The 24702-nt window shown below is 37.4% G+C and overlaps 1 protein-coding gene across 4 annotated transcripts in view; it reads right to left on the bottom strand.

Moving 5' to 3' along the window:
- Positions 1–24702, bottom strand: part of CTNNA2 (catenin alpha 2) — a gene marked incomplete at its 5' end in the record, with an annotated part of 1047388 nt that overhangs the window by 1237 nt on the left and 1021449 nt on the right. The gene's annotated exons all lie outside the window — the stretch shown is intronic.

The following is a 24702-nucleotide window of genomic DNA, read 5'->3' as shown; positions in this document are numbered from 1 at the left end:
GTTACATGATAAGGAGAATAGGTTACAAAGCAGTCATCTGTCTTCTACCCCTAATCCCAAAATAAAAAGAAAAAATAGAGGATACTCGACAATATGCAGTTTTCTAAAATCCCAGTACCTCGAAAGACAAAACCCTCCTTTTGGCATGTAAGAATTCCAACATAACAAAAGTTTTCCAAAGGGGAACATGTCATGTTATTGCATTAGGCTGATTGGTAATAATGACAATTATTTGAAAAGCATTTGGCAGGCACTAACGAATAAAATGTTATAAGGGGTTTTATGGCTCTCTCAGTGGAAGTATCTATTTGTAGACTATTTCTCCATCTTGAGCTCAGGATTGGTAGGGATGCAGGCAGCTAAGCAGAGGAATACGTCCATGGATGCGCTGACTTTCTACTTAGGTGTTTATTGTGCTGCGGTACCTGACTATTCCCAGGTCTTAAATATACCTCATATAAAATATCAACAGTTGTGTCAGGCTTGCATAGGTCAAAGAACATTCAATGAGACCCCCTTATCCATGCGCTAATGAAATATTGATTTCTTACGATGTGCCAAATGTTATTTTAAGAACTTTGTTTCCCCACTTAACTCTCACAATGACCCTGTGACGGAGGTATTACTGTCATTGCCATTATATGATGAGAGATCTGGTGCATGCAGAAGTCCAGCAATTTTCACAGGTTTATACAGCTTAAGTGATGGGGTCCTTAAAGACTGTACTACTGTGCCATACTGCCACCCTGTTGGGTAGAATGGCTTTAAAATTGCTAAGACCAGGCACAACTTAGAGCAGAGTAGGTGTAGAAGTTCATCTCCAGACTCTAAGACCAGGTATTTTTCAAGTTACCTCTTTTCTGCTTTTAACCAGTTAGGCAGTGTGTTATAGACTGTATACTAGACCGTTCGATAACTGTTTCAAACTCCTGGACCACAAAAGCTGGAAAAGTTCAAAACTGCATTTCTCAGACCCCCTTTCAGCCAGGATTCTACATGTCACCTAGTGAAAGGAAAGAATTAACAGCTGGACTGCAAATATTACTCCAGCCTCAGGGATGCCTGAATGTAGTCTGTTCATTAAACCTGTAATAGTAACTAAGGAAATGTATCCATTGCAGTTAAATGAGGGATCCAAGAATGTTCCTAAGTAATGTGTTCCTAGTTGCTGAGATTGTTCATTGTATAACTTGCAATCGGTGTAGCTATATTAGAGAATAGGAACTAGGCGTACAACCTTCTGGGTATGAAGTAATTAACAGTGTTATGCCCAGTGACCCCAAACACAGTGACTCCACTAATGTGATGTGACCTGATTTCACTTAACTTGTCATTTCTTGTGACCAAAGCAAGTCCCAAGCAGTGACTGGGGACATCAGAAGTTATATCTAAAGCTAGGGGCAGGACAGGAATAAAGACGCAGACATAGAGAATGGACTTGAGAACACGGGGAGGGGGAAGGGTAAGCTGGGACAAAGTGAGAGAGTGGCATGGACATATATACACTACCAAATATAAAATAGATAGCTAGTGGGAAGCAGCCGCATAACACAGGGAGATCAGCTCGGTTCTTTGTGACCACCTAGAGGGGTGGGATAGGGAGGATGGGAGGGAGACACAAGAGAGAGGAGATATGGGGATATATGTATATGTACAGTTGATTCACTTGTTATAAAGCAGAAACTAACACATCATTGTAAAGCAATTCTACTCCATAACATGTTAAAAAAAAGAAGTTATATCTAAAGACACTATTATGTTGTTCTGGCTGTTATCTGTTCTACATCGTTTATTAAAGCTAAATAAACATTATTCTGAGTTTAAAAATTCTATGAGAAATGAACTCAATTCTTCTACCATAAAAAAGCTCATAAAATCAGATTATTTGAGAAAACAATGGAAGAAGCTTTCTACGTATGAATTTCTTGCAATACCATAAAACTGAGGCTTCACCACACACACACACGATTAAAAGCCAGTATTACATTGACGCTACAATAATATAGAGAAGCTGAGATTTGTGGATTAGAGCCACGACTCAATGAATATATAATTGATTGCTTCGCAAATTAAATCAACCAATTGGATAGAGTAACTAGTTATGTTACCAATTCTATTACACTGTATAAAGTGTCCATATACCAAAATAACTGTTTAACCCATAATGTTTACTTTTACAGCATAAGTTTCTAAAGTTAGCTAAGGAAAAGCAAATTCTAGATTATTCATGTTAATAGAAGGGAAAACAGGCACAGATTGGTCCAGTGATTCTCTAAGTACAGTCTCTGAACCAGCATCACCTGGGAACCTGTTAGAAATGCACTCTCTCAGGCCAATCCTCACATTTCTGAATCAAAAAAGCTGGCAATCCAGGGGATTCTGATTCATGCCAAAGGTTAAGAACCACTGGATTAATGACACCCAAGGACTCTCTCAAGGCTTATTTCAACCAATGATTTCAGGACTTCCACCATCAACAAGTTTGGTAACATCACAGCTAATTATCCAACTGAATCTCACTTTTTCATCTTTCCAATTATACCCCCAGGCAGAAGTACAAATAATGAAGAAAATAGATAAGATAGCAAAATGCTGGGATGATTAGATCAGTCATAGCTTCTTTAGGAGCTAGATACCATACCCCTTGGCCAATCGACAGTTCCCTGTAAAAGTCTATAAGGTTTCAGAAAAGAGTAAAATTCGGTCATAAAGTTAGTTACTTTTGTTGTGTGCTATGGGTAAAGAGAGAGTAGAATGATATTATATCAGGGACAGTTCTGTTGATTTGCTTTGGGGTAACAGAATTAGCAGAAGTAGATTAGGGCAAGATATGCCTATTGTATTTTAAATTGTCCCCCGAAAAGCAAATCTTGGGAGAATTGAGTTGGGAGAATTGAGTGGATCCAAAAAGAATTACAAATAATTTGGAGATTTTTACCACAGATTCCATTTTCAGATAGATGGTGTCTAATTCTGCTGCAAAAATATGATAGCCTGTTTCTTCTTCAGAACCCCTTTGCTCTCCCAGCCTGACACAGGAATCCTATGAATAAACCTAACACATTAGTTGACAGTGAGACAGCTCTAAATTATAAAGTCAATGATTTTGTTCAAGTCACCTGGTGGGGCAGGTACTGAATTCATGGCAAGGCAAAGCGAGGAGGTGAGGACCAGGTAAGCCTGAACAAATATACTCCAAGGCAATAAGGCCAATCTAAAATTAATACAAAATTTGACTTCTTCTTAAAACTTGAATTCCCCAGGGATAAATTTTACCATTTGCCCTATACCCACTGTAATGATTTAGATCATTTTCAGCACAATCATAATTTGTTTTATTTAAAAATGGGTCTCCTTTATACTTGTCCAAAATAGCACTGAGACCTGGTTTCCAAGTGGCACATCTTGCTAAAAATTCACTTCCTAAAGAAAATACATTAAAAAGAGTAAAGCTACATGGAAAGAAGATTTTTAAATGGAAAGTTTAAGAAAACTTATTTCACATAATTGTGCTCTATTTTGTGGTGTATACTGTAACTAGGGCATTTTCAAACAAGACGTGTTAATGAAATTCTAATAATATTAATACCCAACATTACTTGAGCACTTACTAGGTGCTTGGCATTGCCTTAGTCCTTTTAATTAATTTGCATGACTCAAGTTTCAAATATCCTTGTAGTAGAAACTGTTACCCCCATTTTAAAGATGAGAAAAGGAAAACTTAGAGAGGTAGGATAACTTGTCCCTGTAGTAACTGGCAAAGTAGGAATTAAGACCTGTACTCTCTCTCTCTCCAAAGCCCAACATCTGAACCACTACATTGCATTACTTCTCTGAAGCATCATTTAATCTCTGGGGTCTTGTTTTTCTGTGACTAACTATCATTCGAAATGAACTGATCTCAATTATTAACTCTGTCTGGGCATCCTATAAACATCATGACTAAGTCTAGTGAGAGCGTCCATCTCACCTGGTCTGTGATTTTTAGTCTCATCCTCAGAGCCTGAATTCTTTCTAACTAAATCTCCTGGCTTGGGATGTGCTACCGCCCAGCAATCCTTCCTGGCCTTTTGACTGGTCTCCTGGCTTGGATGCACCTTGACGGCAGCAGTTCCTGGGATCCGATCCCTGCAGATTTTTCTTGTACTTGCTCTGTTTCTATGAAGTACATTCAATATACAGCAGTGATGACTGCTGTATATTGTTGTACCCTCAGGTGGGGCTCGGCTACTCTGGTTAGTGTCCTAAGCCTTTATCTGGGCTGGTCTTGCTAGCTTAAATAAGTCTCAAAGGTGGACTGTCGCCAGCCATTCCTCAAGCTGGCTTGCATATACACTGAGTAGACTTATCCACAGAAAGAGACTTGTATCTCTTCCTGCTCAAGGGCCTTTCTATTCCTATGAGGCAGCCCATTAAATTCTTATATCAAGTCTAAGAGAAGTGGCTACTTAATTAAAAAAAATAATAATAATAGCTTACATTTAGCAAATGTTACCATGAGCCAGTCTCTGGACTAACTTCTCAAGTTTCCTTTTTCTCATTCAATCTCACATCCACCCCTCAGACAGGGAATACTATTATGCTCAGCTAAGTGGGAAAGCCAAGATTTAAACCCGGGAAGCCTAACTCCAGAGCCCATGCTCTAACCATTGCTCTATGATGCTTCTCAGTGTCGAGCATGGCAGACGAATCCATAGTCCCCAAATTTATCAAGCTGTACTAGATTAATTCTCTCTATTCTATTCCATAGGTGTCTGCTGTCCCTAACCACGGAAATTAGGCTCCTCCTAATTCTGTCACTATTCTTTTTAAAATATCAAAGTACTATTTTAAAAAGGCAACAGATGTTTCCTCACATCTTGTTCTATTACAGTCCATGAAAAGCAAATAAGGGCGGGAGAGCTGTTTTACAGCCAATTCTATAGGGTTTTTCTGGCTCTTTTTCTGCCTCTATTACCACTCTCTTCTTCTTAACCTCACTTAACTTCTAATAGACAGATTTCTCTTTCCCTACACTTTCCTCATTTTGCGTTTTGAGTAGAGAGAAATACTAGAGGGAAGACTTCCTGAAATGTGATTCTTCCATTAATTGATATTTGTGCTGCTTAATTCCTTATGAATTGTGAAAAGTGCTTACAATGACTCAAAATTTACAGGATCATCTGAAGATTTCTGAAACACCATGTCATTATGTTTCATGCTATTTCATTAACATGGGGATTATACTGCAAGAGGTGTTCAGTTCCAATAGAAATAGAATTTGACAGAAATGTGACTGCATGACTCAAACCACACTCTTTCAAATGAAAGTGCAACTGCATTTCTTGAAATACCAAATTGTCATTTACTCTCTACCCTACAGTCTATCCCTCTATTTTTCTACTACTTTTCTAATGGGTTAAATAGAACGTTGTTCATGCCTGGATGGTTAAGAGTGCTGAAGAAGGACAATTCTGAAATTCCTAGCTAGTACAATTTGGTATATATGTATGTATTCATCCAGGTGATAGAAATAAGAGGGAAGCTGAAGTGCTGAACTGCTGAGTTTAACTTTGGACATAGTGAGGTGTGTGTGTGCTACACGTAGGTAGAGTGAGTTATCAAAGGAAGAGTTGAAATTCTGTGAGTGAAATTCAGGGAGCAAGATGTAAGAAACCATGTTTTGTTTATATGGGTCTTTCCAGTTCTGCATACAGTAAGTATATAATTTATGTCAATTTCTGTCTGATTTTTTCTTCCCTTCACATTTCTTATTTAGTGTTTCTACAGAGAGAGCTAATAGAATGTGGAATGAGATATTAAACCCATATTCTTCCCACAGGTCAAAAAGTCCAATAAATCTACTAAAATTTTTCTCTGCATTATACTTTCAAGATCAAAATCAATATTCTTTTAATAATCTAAGACATAACATCATCAAGAAATATCTTAACTATTCCCTTGACAGCCAAGGCTACTTCCGATTCTGTTAGGTAATTAGCAATCCTTCACCCTTGATAATAATGGTGATCCTCCTGGGGCCAACCAGCAATAAAGCTAATGCAGTTTAGATTTAACAACTGGCTTTAAAAAAACACCCTCACCCCAAATAAAAAAAAAATACCATTGTCAAAAGGGCAAAGTAATCTGAAAGAGGTGGAGAGAAATGCATTGGATTAACCACATATGACATAGTGAACATCTTAGGATGTTAATTTGTGAGGGTCAGGAATATAATTAGAGACGAGAATTAGGATTTCACTGTGCTCCACATTAATCCATTTAAAATATGCATGTAGAGATAGAAATATAACCTGGAAATGAATCTATTTCCAAAAAGCTGATTATCTATTACCACAAAATAATGAACCATAAATGGTAGTTCATGCAAATCCCAAGTACAAAGCAATCCGTCCTTGCATTAAAAATAATGCAAATGTCATTGGACTACTGGCTAAGCTAAATTGAATAAAATAAACCAAATCATTTTGAAGGTGATTTTGAAATATAAAAGCCAAGGAGTGATTACCTTGAAAAGCTTAGAAGTGCCTGGGAATGGTAACCTAGTCCCATTTGGGCCTAGGCTCTTTTATTCTAATTTTCTCAAATAATAACTGATAGTGCTAATGACTTTGAGAATGCTAAACTGGGTAGAGTCCATTTTAACCATGTGCAAGATCTTTTAATGGGACTAACTTAGTGTTTAACATATAAGAACAAGAAATATTTTAATGGGCCTACACTATACATATTCAGGGCTGGGGTAGTGTTTTGAGGGGAGGAAGTTGTGCTGGAAGAATTGATAATAAATGGAAAGTAAATACCCTGAGAAAACTGGAATCTCTCTATTGGAGCTGGCCATTTATTTATATTTAAACAGTTATCTCTCCAAAAGGAGTCACAAATTACCTGCAGGAAAAAAAAAAAAAAGAGAGACTTTGCTACAAGTCAGTTTTGCTGTTAATGAATGGGAGGTTAGAAACCCACAGCATTGCAGCCTATTATCTGCCAAGAAGAACATTTCATGTTTGAAAAATCCATGAGGATTTGAAGAGATATTTGATCCCCTTAGAAACTGTGATACATTTGAAATACCTTGAAATATCTCCCTACATTTTCCAGAGTCTATATCAATAACACTTTTATAAAATGCTAGCAAGTCCAGGGTAATAAATAACTGAAGCAAACAAAGATATGGTGAAAAGGTTCGGCCTAATCACATATTTCCCCACTTCATGGATGTTTACATGAATACAAAAAAGATTATTCCTGTGTGGTAAACCCTCATTTCAGTGTCCTAGTCTACACACTCTTCCTCATCAAACATCAACAATGAAATAAATTAGCAAAGCTGAATTCCTTCTTGTTAAGACAGTGACAGTGGTGAACATAGGGCAGCAATTTGCACTCACCCCTATGGTGTCCATGGCAGGCATTACTAATCAATCACAGCACCTTGCTCCTCGAGAATATGCTCAGTGGTATGAGAAAGGAAACTTCTTTACCTCCCTCCTCCAAGAGGTCATATTTTGAAAAAGTTGTCAAAAACAACTTAATATAGTTTATAACACAGATACTTCTATATTAAAATTGTTTAATACTGTTTCTGTTACTACCAATCAACCTTGAACAAGTATTTTTTTATTTAAATGATGCAACATTTAATCTTTTTTCCCATAGCTAACTTTAAGGGACAAATTGTGAATTTGTACTGACACCGCAGTATGAGTTGCTAATTAATGAAATAATTAAGCTGAAGACATAAGTATGAACAGAAGTACAAAGCATTTTGGGGATGATTTTAAATCAGAGGGTAAAAATTAGCTGAATATACTAACAAGTATGACATCTGAAGTGAAAATGACCATCACAGGTATGGCTGTGATGATCGTTAAAACAAAAAATAAACTGCATTAAATCTATTAATATTAGAACATGTACTAATCCTTGATAACTGAAAGCAAGAATACTGTAGGCTAACTCCTGAAGAGTTGGCTTAATCCCAAGGGTGTTCCCATTTGATTACAGGATCTTGAAAAGTAAATGTTTTTCAACTTTAAGTAGTGGCTCAATCACAGCAGAAAGGAGGAGAAAAGGTCTGTTATTTTTTCTGCAGGGATTCCTTGAGTGCTGCCAGGGAGGCAGCTGGTGCTCTCCCAAGGCTGAAGGCCAGTTGTTGGGAAATATGTCTGTAATGGCTCAAGATGAAGTTGGCAAAGGCCTTAGCAGAAAAGCACTGCAATCTCAGCCAGGCTTAAGAAAAAAAAGCTCCAGTGTTGCTGAGAAATTTACCAATGGTTCTCAGGTAACTTTCTCAACTGGACATATTTGTGTTTTCCTTTCTAATTCATTGAGGTAGGTAGTACTTCTTAGTCAGCCAGTCCACTGATTAACTGTCTTCATTTGCATTTTTTCAATTATAGGTAAGTAAACCTTGGGGATTCCCATGAAGGCTTAATTACAGTCAACAAATTTCTTAAATATGGCTTAGAGCCATTTTTTTTTCTCACCATTTAAAGCAGAACAGTTTTTGCTCAACCCCAAACAAGGCATTTTTGCTAACCTTGGAATCCCAAGGAGAAATGGGAGTATTGGGATGTGTTACCCCTTGGAAAGTTATGAACAGGCATCTCTATTCCTCCAGGAAGTCCCCACCTCCCTTTTCTATATTTCTGCCTTCCCATACTGTTCCTTTTCCTACACATCAGGATCTCCTGGCCCAGAGGTTTTCTCTGGGTTGTTTTCACATAACAACAGAAGCATAGGAAATAAATCCATCAAGAGACCATGTGCCAGTGGATGGATATATATATATATATATATATATATATATATATATATATTACAAACTGGGAGATATTCCTGGGTAGGAATATCTTTATGTCACATACATATTCCATGCATTGATTGTTGATTTTGTCATCTCTGATCATGAGGATCATCGTGTCTTCACCAACCAAGGCTCAGACTTTCAAAGGGCTACAGCTCCTTTTTGCCTTCCGCATGAGGCAGCCAGCTAGCAGAAGGTCACCACATTTGATCCCTTTATTTCCTTCATTCTCCCGCACTATTCTGCATTACCATTACTGGGAGGCAAATTTAAGACAAGCCACTGCCCAAGAATCCAAGAGAAATATGTCTTCACAAAATGAATCAAAGAGCCACCAATGGGCCCAGTACTCTCAGAAATGCTGAACTTTGCATGGTCATGGTATATTTGTTGATAAGTGATAAAGGCCATTTAACACCTTACAAAACAGCTCCTAGGCTCCAGAATACAATGTGCAACTACTAAGTGAAGAATAGATCCAAAGAGTCAAGGACCACAGGTTTGGGTGCTGGTTGATGGAGGGTTGTGCCTGGGAAGGGAGCATAATCTGGAAGCCTGGATTATTCTTCACCATCTGTTCACTCCTCTCCACATTCAATCACTAACAGTTGTATCATGTGGCATTATTCATATGTTGGGGAAACTAAACTCCCATCCAGCCCATAACTCTCTCCTCATCAGGTGTGTGGAAAGAGCTGGTCAAAGCCTCTGTTGCTACCTGAGTCCTGGATGAAGAGAGTAAAGAGCAGCAGAAGAGACCCCTTCCCCAAGGAGTGTTTGCTACCCCTCCTCAGGATTCTAGTACCCTCTTTCCACCCCATTCTTCCAAGTCCTGTACATTCTCTCCCCTCTGGCAATGCATTCTTACATTTCATGCTCCACTTCCAACTCTCCCTGTTTCTCCATCCTGTTTTATCTTTTCCTCTCTTACAGTGAAGAAAAGCTTGGATTTTGGACTTTGGACTCAAAACCTGAGCTCAAACCTGATGGGTCTAATCACTGGCTATGTGATCTTGGGAGAGCTACTTAACCTAGCTCTACCTGAAATTCTTTCTTATCATTCTCTAAAGTAAAAGTGAAAAAAAGCACTTTCTGGGATTATTAAGTATTAAATGAGATAATACCCTTGAAGCTGAATGCCTGGTACATGGAGGCCCTTAGCAAATCATAAGCTTTTATTATTACTGTGATCCACCTTTCCTTAAATCACCGTTTGAGTCTTTTAAAAAAGGGTCTTTTTAAAATCATATTTTCCATTTCCACCTCCTCCTCCTCTACTTTCTCCTCTCAAGGTTTCTCCACACCCTCCATCCACCCAATCCAGCATTTTGGACTCTCTCTAACCTTCTTCTTACTGAAGCTACTGTCACCTTGGCTTGTTCTCAATGCCTGATTATTACAGTTTTAATGTTGTACTGATAAAGGCATGGAGAAGTTCACAAGGAGAATAGAAAAGCACCGTAAGTTGTATCTTTTGTAGCACTACTGAATCTTTTAGATGGAGGAAAGGAAGGCTCAAGATTCAGTATAAGAAAACATGGGGGATTTATGCATGGCACCCAAAATATCTAAGAACATTTAGGGCTTATAGGGGTTGGAGAAAGACTGGATAGTTGAAAAGTCAAGATGGCTCTAGTAGGAGGTGGAGGGAAGACAATCTGGTCCTGGAAAGTAATGTTTAAAGATCTTATTTGAGAGGCATCAAAAGAAAGAGTATAAAATATTTTATCCAACCACATATAGGGCCTAACATTTCAAAAATTCAGGCTCTTCAAAAAAAAATCATACTCTTTGTTTTGGTTAAGATATTATTTCTAGATATTTCTTATTGAAAAGCATAATAATGTTACCTGGGAAGTTCAACAGCCTAATTAATTCAACTCTTATATTGTCATCAGAACCCAGCTGAGAGTGTCCTAAGCTACCTCAAACACAGTTCCCTCTTCTGCACATCAAACACTGAAGATCAACCTCCCAAGCCCTGTGCTTCAACTCCATCAAAATACAGTTGGGTTTCCTAGATTTGTTTCCTAAAGTCTTAAATCCATTGTTCTATAAAATGGGCTATTTAAAATTTTTAGCCCATTGGACCTAACACCTGCTGTCTTCAACTGAGATCAGCTTATCTCATTATCTTAACCCACCAAGAGACTCACAGTGTTTAATCTACATATTCTTCAGGGGTGCTTGAAAGTTTCATCCACCCAGCTTCCCAAAACATAAGCATACCAATCTTGCTGCATTTGGTTATATTTTGTTCATATTTATTAACCAAATAAATTAGCAAAGGCCAGGTCTTGAAAATAGACTAACCAAAAAATCCAGGATAATTAAAAGTCAAACTATAAAGAGAGGACATTGCCTAGGCTACAGTCTGGAAAGACCAGGAGGTACCAAGAAGTAAGTTAGGTGCAAAAGAAACAAACAAACAAAACAAAATAAAACAAAAACAGAATGGGTAACCTTTAAACAAGCCATACTTGTCAATGCTCCAAGCCTTTTCCAGAAATGCCTTTTAGTGAAGGCAAGGATGGTTCATGTGTGACATACTTGCTACCATTTCTTCATTGGTACCTTTATCAGGCACATCCAGTCAATAACAGTCCTTTGTTCTATTGGTCCTAGACAAGATCTCAGAATTCTTCTCAAAACACACTGCAGTCAATCACTAGCAATTGATGAGAGTGAGCAATCAAGGTTAAACCCATTTACCATATCCACTATGGGCCTTCGAACCCTCCCCCAAAAGGCTATGCTTTGATTAACAGGGGTATATTAATATTGTTTCTCCCTCATTAGCATATTGTTCTTCTTGTATAATTCATAAAGAATAATCTCTTAAATATAATGCAGAAAACTGATGTGAAATCTTAGACATATATGTAACTATACAAAATAATTCACTACATCAACCTAAAATTTCAACTCTTCTTTTTTTTTTTTTTTTTTTTTTTGCAGTACGCGGGCCTCTCACTGCTGTGGCTTCTCCTGTTGCGGAGCACAGGCTCCGTACGTGCAGGCTCAGCGGCCATGGCTCATGGGCCCAGCCGCTCCACCGTATGCGGGATCTTCCCGGACCGGGGCACGTACCCGTGTCCCCTGCATCGGCAGGTGGACTCTCAACTGCTGTGCCACCAGGGAAGCCCTCAACTCTTCTTTTATTACAGAAATGAGAATGACAACAAAAAGAAATGGATATCATTATTCAAGGGCTCATAAGAGGTCTTCAGTATAATGCATCTTTTAAAGTCAGTAATTTTAATTAAATTAGTTTTAAATTTGAGCAGTTAACCCATGGCTTTTCATAATTGAATACATTTTTCTGCCTACTTTGAAACATTCTTTGAGTAGACATAGAACAATACTCTCCAAATACTTTTCTTTTTTCCTGGCCACTACTTTTCTCATTGTGAGATGTAAACTCACTACCAGTTTCATCACATATTTAATTAATTTCCAAGTGTTCACTGTGTACATTGTCACAGATTCAGGTGAAGTTTTCCTATCTTACTTAGAACACAGTGAGTTGTAAGTACTTAACTTCCATCTGGATCTTACTTCAGGTTCTTGCAAAAGTTCTTACTTTCACAAAGACCTCTCAACATTTAGAGGATAACCTAAGCTTCTTCAGACTTCTCTTAATGACTCTTCCCAACATCCCAGAGACAAGTATGAGCTACCTGCTCTTCCCACTGTCTTCTTAGTCTCAGTTATTGACAACACAATTCTTCCAACTGTTTAGGTTAAAATCCCAGAATTTTATATTACACCTTGTTCTCTCTGACCCAGCATCCAATCTTCCATCATAGTCTGTCAGCAGCATCTTTGAAATATATCCAATATTTGACCTTTTCTCACCTTCTCCACTATTACCACCATGGCCAAGCCCCAACAGAATCTCTTGTTAGATTGTTTCAATATCTTCCCCTAACTAGTTTCCTTGCTCCTCACTCTTTCCTCCCTTTAACAGGAACCAGAATAGTCCTGTTACATAAACTCAAATAATATTTCTTTTCTTCTCAACATCGGCCAATGGTGCCCCATCTCAATCTGAGTAAAATCCAAGACTATCACAGTGGCCTTCAAGGTCATAAAATCTGGTTACCAATAGTTCTGATTTCTCTGTTGTTCACTCCACTACTAAATATTGGTCTCTTGGGGACTTCCCTGCTGGTGCAGTGGTTAAGAATCCACCTGCCAATGCAGGGGACACGGGTTTGAGCCCTGGTCCAGGAAGATCCCACATGACGCGGAGCAACTAAGCTCATGTGCCACAACTATTGAGCCTGTGCTCTAGAGCCCATGAGCCACAACTACTGAGCTCACGTGCCACAACTACTGAAGTCCACGTGCCTAGAGCCCATGCATCACAGCAAGGGAAGCCACCACAATGAGAAGCCCGCACACTGCAACAAAGAGTAGCCCCTCTTGCCGCAACTAGAGAAAGCTCGTACACAGCAACAAAGACCCAACGCAGCCATAAATAAATAAATAAATAAAACATTGCTCTCTTGATTATTGCTCAGACAGACCAGTCATGCTTGCCCTTCAGTGCCTTTATACTTTTTTCTTCTGCCTAGAATGCTCTTCCCTCAGATACCTGTAAAGCTTGGTCGCTAAACTCCATCAGATATTTAATCAGATATCAGTATCTCAGTGAAAACTTCTCTTTCCAAATTGCAACTCCATTCCCACCATTAACTCCTCCTCTTTCCATTTTAGTATTTCTTCATACACTCGTCATCATCTAACAAATATTTTTTTCATGGGTTTATTGTCCCTCACCCCAAGCTATATCCCAAACACCTAAAACAGTGTCTAGCATATGGGTCTTCCATAAATATTTGCTGAATGTTGTTGAATAATTGCAACTTTACAGATGAGGAAGTAAGAGATGACAAAGCTTGTCCAAAGACGGAAAGGTAGGGCACAATGCCTAGTCCAGTACCCAACTCCCCATGTCATCAATCTGTTTATTCTTCCATGGAAGAGTACCCAAAGGCAAAATATTAGCAGGACAGTGGGATTTAGGGACATAATATACAAAGTAAATGTTATCTAGCTACAATACAAGTCTTATGACCTCTTCCCCTCAGTGGTATAGCTTCAGGATCATCCTTTGCTCAGAAAACATCCATAATTCAATTATTTGTGTTTATTACTTTCTGTGTATAAAATACTGGGCTTTCTTTAAGGATCATCTCTCTCATTAACAGTACCAGCGTCTGTGAAGCACTGAGCTATGTTTGCTAGGTATAGTTCTGGGGACTTAATAAATGATCTCTAAGATGTATAAGATAGATACCATCATTCATTCTTTACATAAAAGGAAATAGAGAAAAATTAAGTTCTTCGTGAACTTGGGTTCACAAACTCATATCTGGTAGAACTCAGCTTCAGTTTACCCACGTGACACACTACATGCAATCTTCTTTGACCAGGCAAATCCACCTTAGTGTTTTCCTGCCCTGAGCTCTCTATTCCTGGCTATTGGTTCCATTTATCTGGAGCTCAGTATGAATTATGGTGACTTTTAACTATTCATAAATGTGAATCATGTGACCAAGCAGTAATGAAGTGGATTTCCTTAAGTCATAAAGGAATAAAAGGTCACACCAACTTCCAGTCCTGCAATCACGATTCACATGAGATATGAATTAGGCACATAGTAAGGACTTCATCTTCTACTTACTCGTTTTCTTGCCAGCCACTAAAAAGTCACTTACATTTTCAAAGAAAACTTGATCAAATACAACATCTAATTCTCCTTCCCACTAGCCACCACATATACCACTTGCTATTTACACAAAGTTTATGAAAATAACTTTTTTATTCTAAATTTCTACAACAAAGCCTTTTACTCAGCCACACAATGGGCACCATGATATGATGTAAGGCTGACATAGTTTTTAAGAACACAACATATCTTAGTTGTTACCATCATGTATACTATCTGACTGATACTATATCCTGTATTTCTTGTTCAACTACTAGTCTAAGGGGGACAGGGACAAGCAACATCCTTCAAATGCACAAAGCACAACAGCACAACAAGAAATTAGCTCTAATCTTGGCTGTGCTAGCTGCTGACTAGGAAAGTTTGGGGTACTTTTGTAACCTCTCTGAGCTTCTGCTTCTTCAGCTGTAAAATGGGGTTATTAATACCAATATATTTTCACCAGTTTTAAAAGTAAACTTTTAAAATTTTAAATAAGTATGTCACTATAAAAGATTATTACATAAGTTCTGGGTACCTTGGGTGAGTCCTTTTAGAATCTTCATCATAATTTATTGGACCACCTGGGTAACTCAGGCCCAAGAAAGTCTGCACAGGGAAGGGTATTCCAATAGACGCCCAGGGTGAGAGTACCATAAGCCTTAACAAGACAAGAACAAGGTACTTCCAAAATGAGGTAAGCTTTCTTTTCCACCTGACAGTGGGGATGACTAGGGCTGAAATATGGGTGAGGTGGTCTAGTTACAATCTAATTTTTCCCTTTTTTTGAGAATGCTCAGGAAATGTCATTCTCAAAATAAATGTAACAGAGGAACCTGCTATCGGGGACCCAAAAACTGACTGCGGAGTGCATTCCTAAAAGAAATAAAGGTCAGCCAAAAAATAAAGATAAACCATTCTCGTAATATGAGCATCCATGGAGCTATCCTTGGTGATTGCAGCTCAATTCCTGTTACATTTCTTGCTGGCATGAAATAATTAGTTACTTATTTGCTGCTTTGTCTTCAAAGACTTTGTGTGCATGTGAAAGTCTTGTCTCAGAACTAGACTTCTTGCTATTTATGAACAAGTACTTCCTGTCCCTTTATTGTCATGTTCTGGCTAGCACCACATAAGCCACAGTAGGACTGGGTATATACGTCCCCAGTGTTTAGTCAGTTGGTTGATGGATTCTTAGCTCAGGCTGCCTCTTAAACTGATCTGTAAGTGCAGCCTACTGATAAAATTTGACTAATACTTCTCTGTATTGGGTTAATGTACTTTGGATATTTTCCAGATTCAATATATATTGAGCATCCCAGCCAATATTTTATATCACTTAATCTTTACTCTATCCCCCCCAAAAAATGATACATCCCTTTATCCTTACTGTTTGATCCATGAGGGAATGGAGGCTTAAAGAAAAGTAACTTGCTAGCTAATAAGACAATTACCAGGAATTTTAAGTGTATGACTTCTGTTCCCAGGTGTAGTGTATTTAATAATACACTGCAGCTCCAATTGTTTTTGAACAAAATAAGAAATAAAGAGCATTTAAGGTGGTTCCCCTGAGAAACTAGAATATGTCCCCTTACAAGTGCCTGCCAGGGCTTGGCCTGGTTTGGAACCTTATAATCTGTTTCTCCTGGAGTGAGTACTTTAGGAAAAATACAGCAAAAACACCGGAGGGCTCCGTTCAATCTAAAACTGGAAATATTATTTCTTTGGTCCAACAAAGAACCTCTACGGATGGACAACATATTGTCTGTTCTCTTGCAAAAGAGGTTGAGCTATACAAGAAACTTTCAAAATCACAGATTAAAGGACAAAGTATCCTCAAAAGACTGGACATGCATAACAGTATTGCCAAAAATCATAGAAAGGATATTAGTGGTTCCTTTGAAAGCAAGCCTCAAATCTATGAAATTGGAAAACTTCTTTGAAAAAAAAAAAGCACTTTGTAAACTTCCAATGAAATGACAACTTTTAACCAGTGAACAAAGATAAACATTAAAGTGTTGGAGAGAGTCTGATACAGTATCTTGCCCCTACTGAAAATCATACTTGATACTAAGATGAAAGTTTCCTCAAGGCACAATCCCTAACTTGGAGTCCCTGTGAATCTAGACTTTGACAAAGTTAAATCACCTCCATATTTATTATAAGATTTAAAGGATACCTCATTATTTCTTTACCTGATACACTAAAAACTGCCATGGTAAATATCTCAAATACACTACAACTACAGCTTTGAAAGAAAGAGTGATCTCTGTTTCATCTAGAGTCACCACCTGTTACAGCCCTCCAACCTTTTCTTTAAAACGAATTAATGCTAAACTATGAAATATATTCAATGTTTCCCTATAATTTGCTTGGTTTCAAGGGCTCAGCTAGCACTAATTTCAGCATTGCAGTTATGTATCATAAATATTATCTCAACAACACTCACATAATTAATTTGAATCTCAAGACCATTGGCCTGATGCATTTCTTAATATTATTTTTAAGGGAAAAAATATAAATTATCACTTTGTTTTTCTTCCTTATTTTTAAAAAGGTACTTATTATCTATTTCATCATACAAGGATTAAAAAGTATACAGAGAGAATAAAGTAATATATGAAAATGTTTTGTTTAACAAAAAAAGGTGTTATAAAAACAATTGATTTGGGCTTCCCTGGTGGCGCAGTGGTTGAGAGTCTGCCTGCCAATGCAGGGGACACGGGTTTGTGCCCCGGTCCGGGACGATCCCACATGCCACGGAGCGGCTGGGTCCGTGAGCCATGGCCACTGAGCCTGCGCGTCTGGAGTCTGTGCTCCGCAACGGGAGAGGCCATAACAGTGAGAAGCCCGCGTACTGCTAAAAAAAAAAAAAAAAAAAAAATTGAATTGTTTTAAACTCAATACCCTTGTTTTTAAAAAGCAAGAAACTGAAGTAAATTCACTTAACTTTCTTTTAAACACATTCTTATCAGAGCCCTGAATTGCCTTTGAGAGTAGAAATGCCTGTATCTCTAAGACAGGAATATTTGGGGGTAACCAACAAGGAAGATGGATGGAGATCTTAAAAAGATGTATGAAGTTTATGGCCAGAGGATGACCGTGATGGGTTCTCAGGAGTCTCGCTTCTAGAAAAATGCACACCCACACCCCAATGCCAGGCTACGAATGGGCATTTGGCAGATGAATCTGGAACCATTGTATCTTCCATCTTCCACCCTTCCAGAGGGAAGAAATAAAAGGCTCCATTTCAAATAGTATGTATATTCTAGTGAAAAATCGAGATTTCAATCAGATCTATGGTGCTTATCTGGGGCAATTTCCCCACTACAGGCATCTAGTGGGGAAATGCCAGTGATCTTGCCAAACATACTATACAGTGAACAACCACAACAACTTCTCACAACTAAGAATTATTTAGACTAAGCTAGAATGAAATAGCCTAATGAGACAAGCCATGAGGTCTAAGAAAGAAAGGGTTGAAACTGACTTAAAGCCCTGGGAAGCTCTCACCATAGCCTCACTCCTCCCTCCTTCCTAGACCAGAATTTTTCAAAGTGTGATCCATGAGTATCTGCATCCAGAACATTTAGAAATAGAATACAGATTCCTGATCTCAGGCGTGAGCTTCAGAACTGTGAAGGGAAAGCCTAGGAATCTCCATTTTTATTTGCTACCCATGTGATTCAGGTTGAAATATAAGAATCATTACTTCACTTCTCTGTTGAAGTCATTCCCTTCTGTATTTTCAGCTATCACCTCTCTGTAGTGATTCCTTCAGGACTCTCAATGACAAAAAATTGCAATTTCTATGAGGGCAGAGACTTTGGCTGATTCTTCACTACTGTATATCCAGTGGCTTGATTGATAGACATGATGAAAGAGGGCAAGAGGGCACCTACATCATCAAAAAGACCATCATCTTTGGGAAGAGACAAGGTAATGAAAAATAAAGTTAGCTACCAATTTATTCGGTACTTCTACATTCTGGGCCTTGTACTAGGTCTGTGGCACACCTTAACACTAAAAACAATGCAACAAAGTAGATACTAATGTAATTTTCACTTTACAGTTGAGAAAAATGGGGCTCAGCTGGATCAAGCAACTACCAGAAGTCAGAATTCGGTTTGTGTGCCACTGAATGGAGAGTATAGACGGGTAAGAACTGCCACTCCATGCCCAATTCTTCCCATTTTTTTCAGATTTGTCATATGATATACGTAGACATAATTGGGGTAGGGGTACAGATGTTCCTGGGAAATATTTTAAAGGGTGTTAACACAGCTAGGAAGCACACCATTTTGCCCTCTCACCTCTTTTCTTCTTCTTGTATGGGATATGGGAAGATGCAGCACTAGCAGTCAACTTGGACCAAAAGATGAACTTGAGAACAGAAGCCTCCACTGCTCCTCAAGTGGAGCAGAGCATAAAGTCAGAAGGAGTCTGGGTCCTTGATGACTCTGAGATTACTATACCAGCCCTGAACCACCTATAGACTTATTCTATGTGAGAGAGAAATAAATATTTGATGTTTTATCATATGTAGCTGAATCTAAATTTAATTAAAATACATGAATTATAAATACTATTATTGGGCATTAATAATTTAGGATACTTAATTAAAAAGTCATATTTCACATCTAAATATAATTAGCATTTTAATACAACATAACCTTCATGTGGGAGGGCAAATGAAACAAGCCATGTCACTTTAGCCCTTATTTTAAATTCCTTTTTTTAAATAAATGATTAATTTGATTAATTCAGCTGTTTTGAAAGAAATTCTATATGTTTCCATACCATAATCTTTTTTTTTGTTAGTCTACTTAAAGTACTAGGAAATATAACAAAGTAAATTTCAAAAAATAAGTTAGCTAAAAAAATTAATTACTTGATTTTGGGCCCTAAATCTTAGGTAGACAATGCACTTTGAAATCCAGTATTTAAAATAAACTCAGGTGTTTTCATGTGGGAATAAATGAATGCAAGCATGAATGAATGATAGACTTAAGAATCATTTACTAGGATTTTTCAGTGTGATAACTTACTACAATGGAAAAAGGTATGGCCAAGAAGCTATCCTATTAAGCACACATTATGTGCTCATTGTGCAAGAAATCAGGGAAAAAATTAAGAACATTCAGATACATTCCCTATCCTTATGGAGCTCACAGACTAGCTAGGGATATATATATATATATATATATACACACACACACATATATATATATATAAATAAAATTAAATAAGTTCCTACGCTGCATTCCATACCAGGAATGATAGAAAACACATCACACTGTGGGAGAATATCAAGAGAGTCTTCCTGGAAGCACTACAGTATATCAACTACTAACTTTGTAACCTCCAGGAAGTTACTTAAATTCTCTGAACCTCGTTTTCCTAATACTTTTAATGGGGATGACAGTATCTCTTCCACAGAATGATTTTGAAAACACATTGCAGAGTGCATTTCAAATGCTTAGCACAGTGCATGGAACATACTAAGCCCTCAATGTATCTTAGTTTAATAATAATTGAGGCATTTACTACATGCAATCGTCCTGTTGTCCCTCTAAGTGGTATTACTATTCCAATTTCTAAATCAAAAGCAAAAGCTCAGAGATTAGCAATGTTACCCAATATCTCCCAGATGATAAAGACAGACTTGGTTTCCAAATTCACATCAAATAGCAATACCTTGCTTATAATTTTAACATCTACCTTAAGAGAACATGATATATTTTTTAACAACTTTATTGGAGTATAATTGCTTTACAACGCTGTGCTATTTTCTGCCCAACAAAGTGAAACAGATATATGTATACATATATCCCCATAGCCCCTCCTTCTTGCATCTCCTTCCCACACTCCCTATCCCACCCCTCTAGGTGGTCACAAAGCACCGAGCTGATCTCCCTGTGCTATACAGCTGCTTCCCACTAGCTATCTATTTTACATTTGGTAGTGTATATATGTCAGTGCTACTCTCTCACTTCAACCCAGCTTACCCTTCACCCTCCCTGTGTCCTCAAGTCCATTCTCTTTGTCTGTGTCTTTATTCCTGTCCTGCCCCTAGGTTCATCAGAACCATGTTGTTTTTTAGATACCATATATATGTGTTAGCATACAGTATTTGTTTTTCTCTTTCTGACTTACTTCACTCTGTATGACAGACTCTAGGTCTATCCACCTCACTAAAAATAACTCAATTTCATTTCTTTTTATGGCTTAGTAATATTCCATTGTATATATGTGCCACATCTTCTTTATCCATTCATCTGTCAAAGAACATTTAGGTTGCTTCCATGTCCTGGCTATTGTAAATAGTGCTGCAATGAACATTGTGATACATGTCTCTTTTTGAATTATGGTTTTCTCAGGGTATATGCCCAGTAGTGGGAGTGCTGGGTAATATGGTAGTTCTATTTTTAATTTTTTAAGGAATCTCCATACTGTTATCCATAGTGGCTGTATCAATTTACATTCCCATCAAAAGGGCAAGAGGGTTCCCTTTTCTCAACACCCTATCCAGCATTTACTGTTTCTAGATTTTTTGATGATGGCCGTTCTGATCGGGGTAGGGGGTACCTCACTGTACTTTTGATGTGCATTGTTCTAATGATTAGTGATGTTGACCATCCTTTCATGTGTTTCTTGGCAATCTGTATATCTTCTTTGGAGAAATGTCTATTTAGGTCTTCTGCCCATTTTTGACTGGGTTGTTTGCTTTTTGATATTGACCCATATGAACTGCTTATATATTCTGAAAATTAATCCTTTGTCAATTGCTTTGTTTGCAAATATTTTCTTCCGTTCTAAGGGTTGTCTTTTTGTCTTGTTTATGGTTTCCTTTGCTGTGGAAATGCTTTCATTAGGTCCCATTTTTTTATTTTTGTTTTTATATCCATTTCTCTAGGAGGTGGGTCGAAAAGGATATTGCTGTGATTTATGTGATTTATGTCATAGTCTATGTTTTCCCCTAAGAGTTTTATAGTGTGCAACCTTACATTTAGGTCTTTAATACATTTTGAGCATATTTTTGTACACGGTGTTAAGGAGTGTTTTAATTTCATTCTTTTATATGTAGCTGTCCAGTTTTTGCAGCACCATTTGCTGAAGAGGCTGTCTTTTCTCCATGGTATATTCTTGCCTCCTTTATCAAAGATAAGGTGACCATATGTGCATGGATTTATCTCTGGGGTTTCTATCCTGTTCCATTGATCTATATTTCTGTTTTTGTGCCAGTACCATACTGTCTTCATTACTGTAGCTTTGGAATATTGTCTGAAGCCAGGGAGTCTGATTCCTCCAGCTCCCTTTCTCTTTCTCAAGATTGTTTTGGCTATTGGGGGGTCTTATGTGTTTCCATAGAAATTGTGCAATTTTTTGTTCTAGTTCTGTGAAAAATGTCATTGGTAGTTTGATAGGGATTGCATTGAATCTGTTGATTTCTTTAGGTAGCATAGTCATATTCACAATGTTGATTCTTCCAATCCAAGAACATGGTATATCTCTCCATCTGTTTGTATTATTATAATTTCTTTCATCAGTGTCTTATAGCTTTCCGTATACAGGTTTTTGTCTCCTTATGTAGGTTTATTCCTAGGTATTTTATTCTTTTTGTTGCAATGGTAAATGGAATTTGTTTCCTTAATTTCTCTTTCTGATTTTTCATTGTTAATGTAAAGAAATGTAAGAGGTTTCTATGCATTAATTTTGTATCCTGCTACTTTACCAAATTCATTGATTAGCTCTAGTAGTTTTCTGGTAGCATCTTTAGGATTCTCTGTGTATACTATCATGTCATCTGCAAACAGTGAAAGTTTTACTTCTTCTTTTCCAATTTGGATTCCTTTTATTTCTTTTTCTTCTCTGATTGTTGTGGCTAAAACTTCCAAAACTATGTGAATAATAGTGGTGAGAGTGGGCAACCTTGTCTCTTGCCTGATCTTAGAAGAAATGGTTTCATTTTTTAACCATTTGGAACAATGTTGGCTGTGGGTTAGTCATATATGGCCTTTATTATGTTGAGGTATGTTCCCTCTATGCTTACTTTCTGGAGTATTTTTATCATAAATGGGTGTTGAATTTTGCTGAAAGCTTTTTCTGCATCTATTGAGATGATCATATGGGTTTTATCCTTCAATTTTTTAATATGGTGTATCACACTGATTGATTTGCATATATTGAAGAATCCTTGCATCCCTGGGATAAACCCCACTTGATCATGCTGTATGATCCTTTTAATGTGCTGTTGGATTCTGTTTGCTAGTATTCTGTTGAGGATTTTTGCATCTATGTTCATCAGTGATATTGGCCTGTAGTTTTCTTTTTTTGTGCCATCTTTGTCTGATTTTGGTATCAGGGTGATGGTGGCCTCATATAATGAGTTTGGGAGTGCTCCTGTCTCTGCTATATTTTGAAAGAGCGTGAGAAGCATAAGTGTTAGCTCTTCTCTAAATGTTTGATAGAATTCACGTGTGAAGCCATCTTGTCCTGGGCTTTTGTTTGTTGGAAGATTTTTAATCACAGTTTCAATTTCAGTGCTTCTGATTGGTCTGTTTATATTTTTTATTTCTTCCTGGTTCAGACTCAGAAGGTCATGCTTTTCTAAGAATTTGTCCATTTCTTCCAGGTTGTACATTTTATTGGCATAGAGTTGCTTGTAGTAATCTCTCATGATCTTTTGTATTTCTGCAGTGTCAGTAGTTACTTCTCCTTCTTCATTTCTAATTCTGTTGATTTGAGTCTTCTCCCTTCTTTTCTTGATGAGTCTGGCTAATGGTTTATCAATTTTGTTTATCTTCTCAAAGAACCAGCTTTTAGTTTTATTGATCTTTGCTATTGTTTCCTTCATTTCTTTTTCATTTACTTCTGATTTGATCTTTATGATTTCTTTTCTTCTGCTAACTTTGGTTTTTTTTGTTCTTTCTCTAATTTCTTTAGGTGTAAGTTTATGTTGTTCATTTCAGATTTTTCTTGTTTCTTGAGGTAGGATTGTATTGCTATATACTTCCCTCTTAGAACCACTTTTGCTGCATCCCATAGGTTTTGGGTCATCGTGTTTTCATTTCCTCTTGTTTTTTTCAGTGATCTCTTGGTTATTTAGCATCGTATTGTTCAGCCTCCATGTGTTTGTATTTTTTTATTTATTTTTTCTGTAATTGATATCTAGTCTCATAATGTTGTGGTCAGAAAATATACTTGATATGATTTCAATTTTCTTAAATTTACCAAGGCTTGATTTGTGACCCAAGATATGATCTATCCTGGAGAATGTTCTATGAGCACTTGAGAAGATAGTGTATTCTGTTGTTTTTGGATGGAATGTCCTATAAATATCCATTAAGTCCATCTTGTTCAATGTGTCATTTAAAGCTTGTGTTTCCTTATTTATTTTCATTTTGGATGATCTGTCCATTGGTGAAAGTGCAGTGTTAAAGTCCCCTACTATTATTGTGTTACCATTGATTTCCCCTTTTATGGCTGTTAGCATTTGCCTTATGTGTTGAAGTACTCCTATGTTGGGTGCATAAATATTTACAACTGTTATATCTTCCTTTTGGATTGATCCCTTGATCATTATGTAGTGACCTTCTTTGTCTCTTGTAATAGTCTTTATTTTAAAGTCTATTTTGTCTGATATGAGAATTGCTACTCCAGCTTTCTTTGGATTTCCATTTGTTTGGAATATCTTGTTCCATCCCCTCACTTTCAGTCTGTATCTGTCCCTAGATCTGAAGTGAGTCTCTTGTAGACAGCATATATACAGGTCTTGATTTTGTATCCATTCCACCAGTCTATGTCTTTTGGTTGGAGCATTTAATCCATTTACATTTAAGGTAATTATCAATAGTATGTTCCTGTTACCATTTTCTTAATTGGTTTGTTTTGTTTTTGTAGCTCTTTTCCTTCTCTTGTGTTACCTGCCTAAAAGAAGTTCCTTTAACATTTGTTGTAAAGCTGGTTTTGTGGTGCTGAATTCTCTTAGCTTTTCCTCATCTGTAAAGGTTTTAATTTCACCATCAAATCTGAATGAGATTCTTGCTGGGTAGAGTAATGTTGATTGTAGCTTTTTCCCTTTCATCACTTTAAAGATGTTGTGCCACTCCCTTCTAGCTTGCAGAGTTTCTGCTGAAAAGTCAGCTCTTAACCTTAAGGGGATTCTCTTTTATGT

Source organism: Leucopleurus acutus, assembly GCF_964270905.1.
Source record: "Leucopleurus acutus genome assembly, chromosome: 12".
NCBI classification, from domain to species: domain Eukaryota; kingdom Metazoa; phylum Chordata; class Mammalia; order Artiodactyla; family Delphinidae; genus Leucopleurus; species Leucopleurus acutus.
Note: the sequence above shows the minus strand (reverse complement) of the source record. Positions and strands in the feature narration are given on the sequence as shown.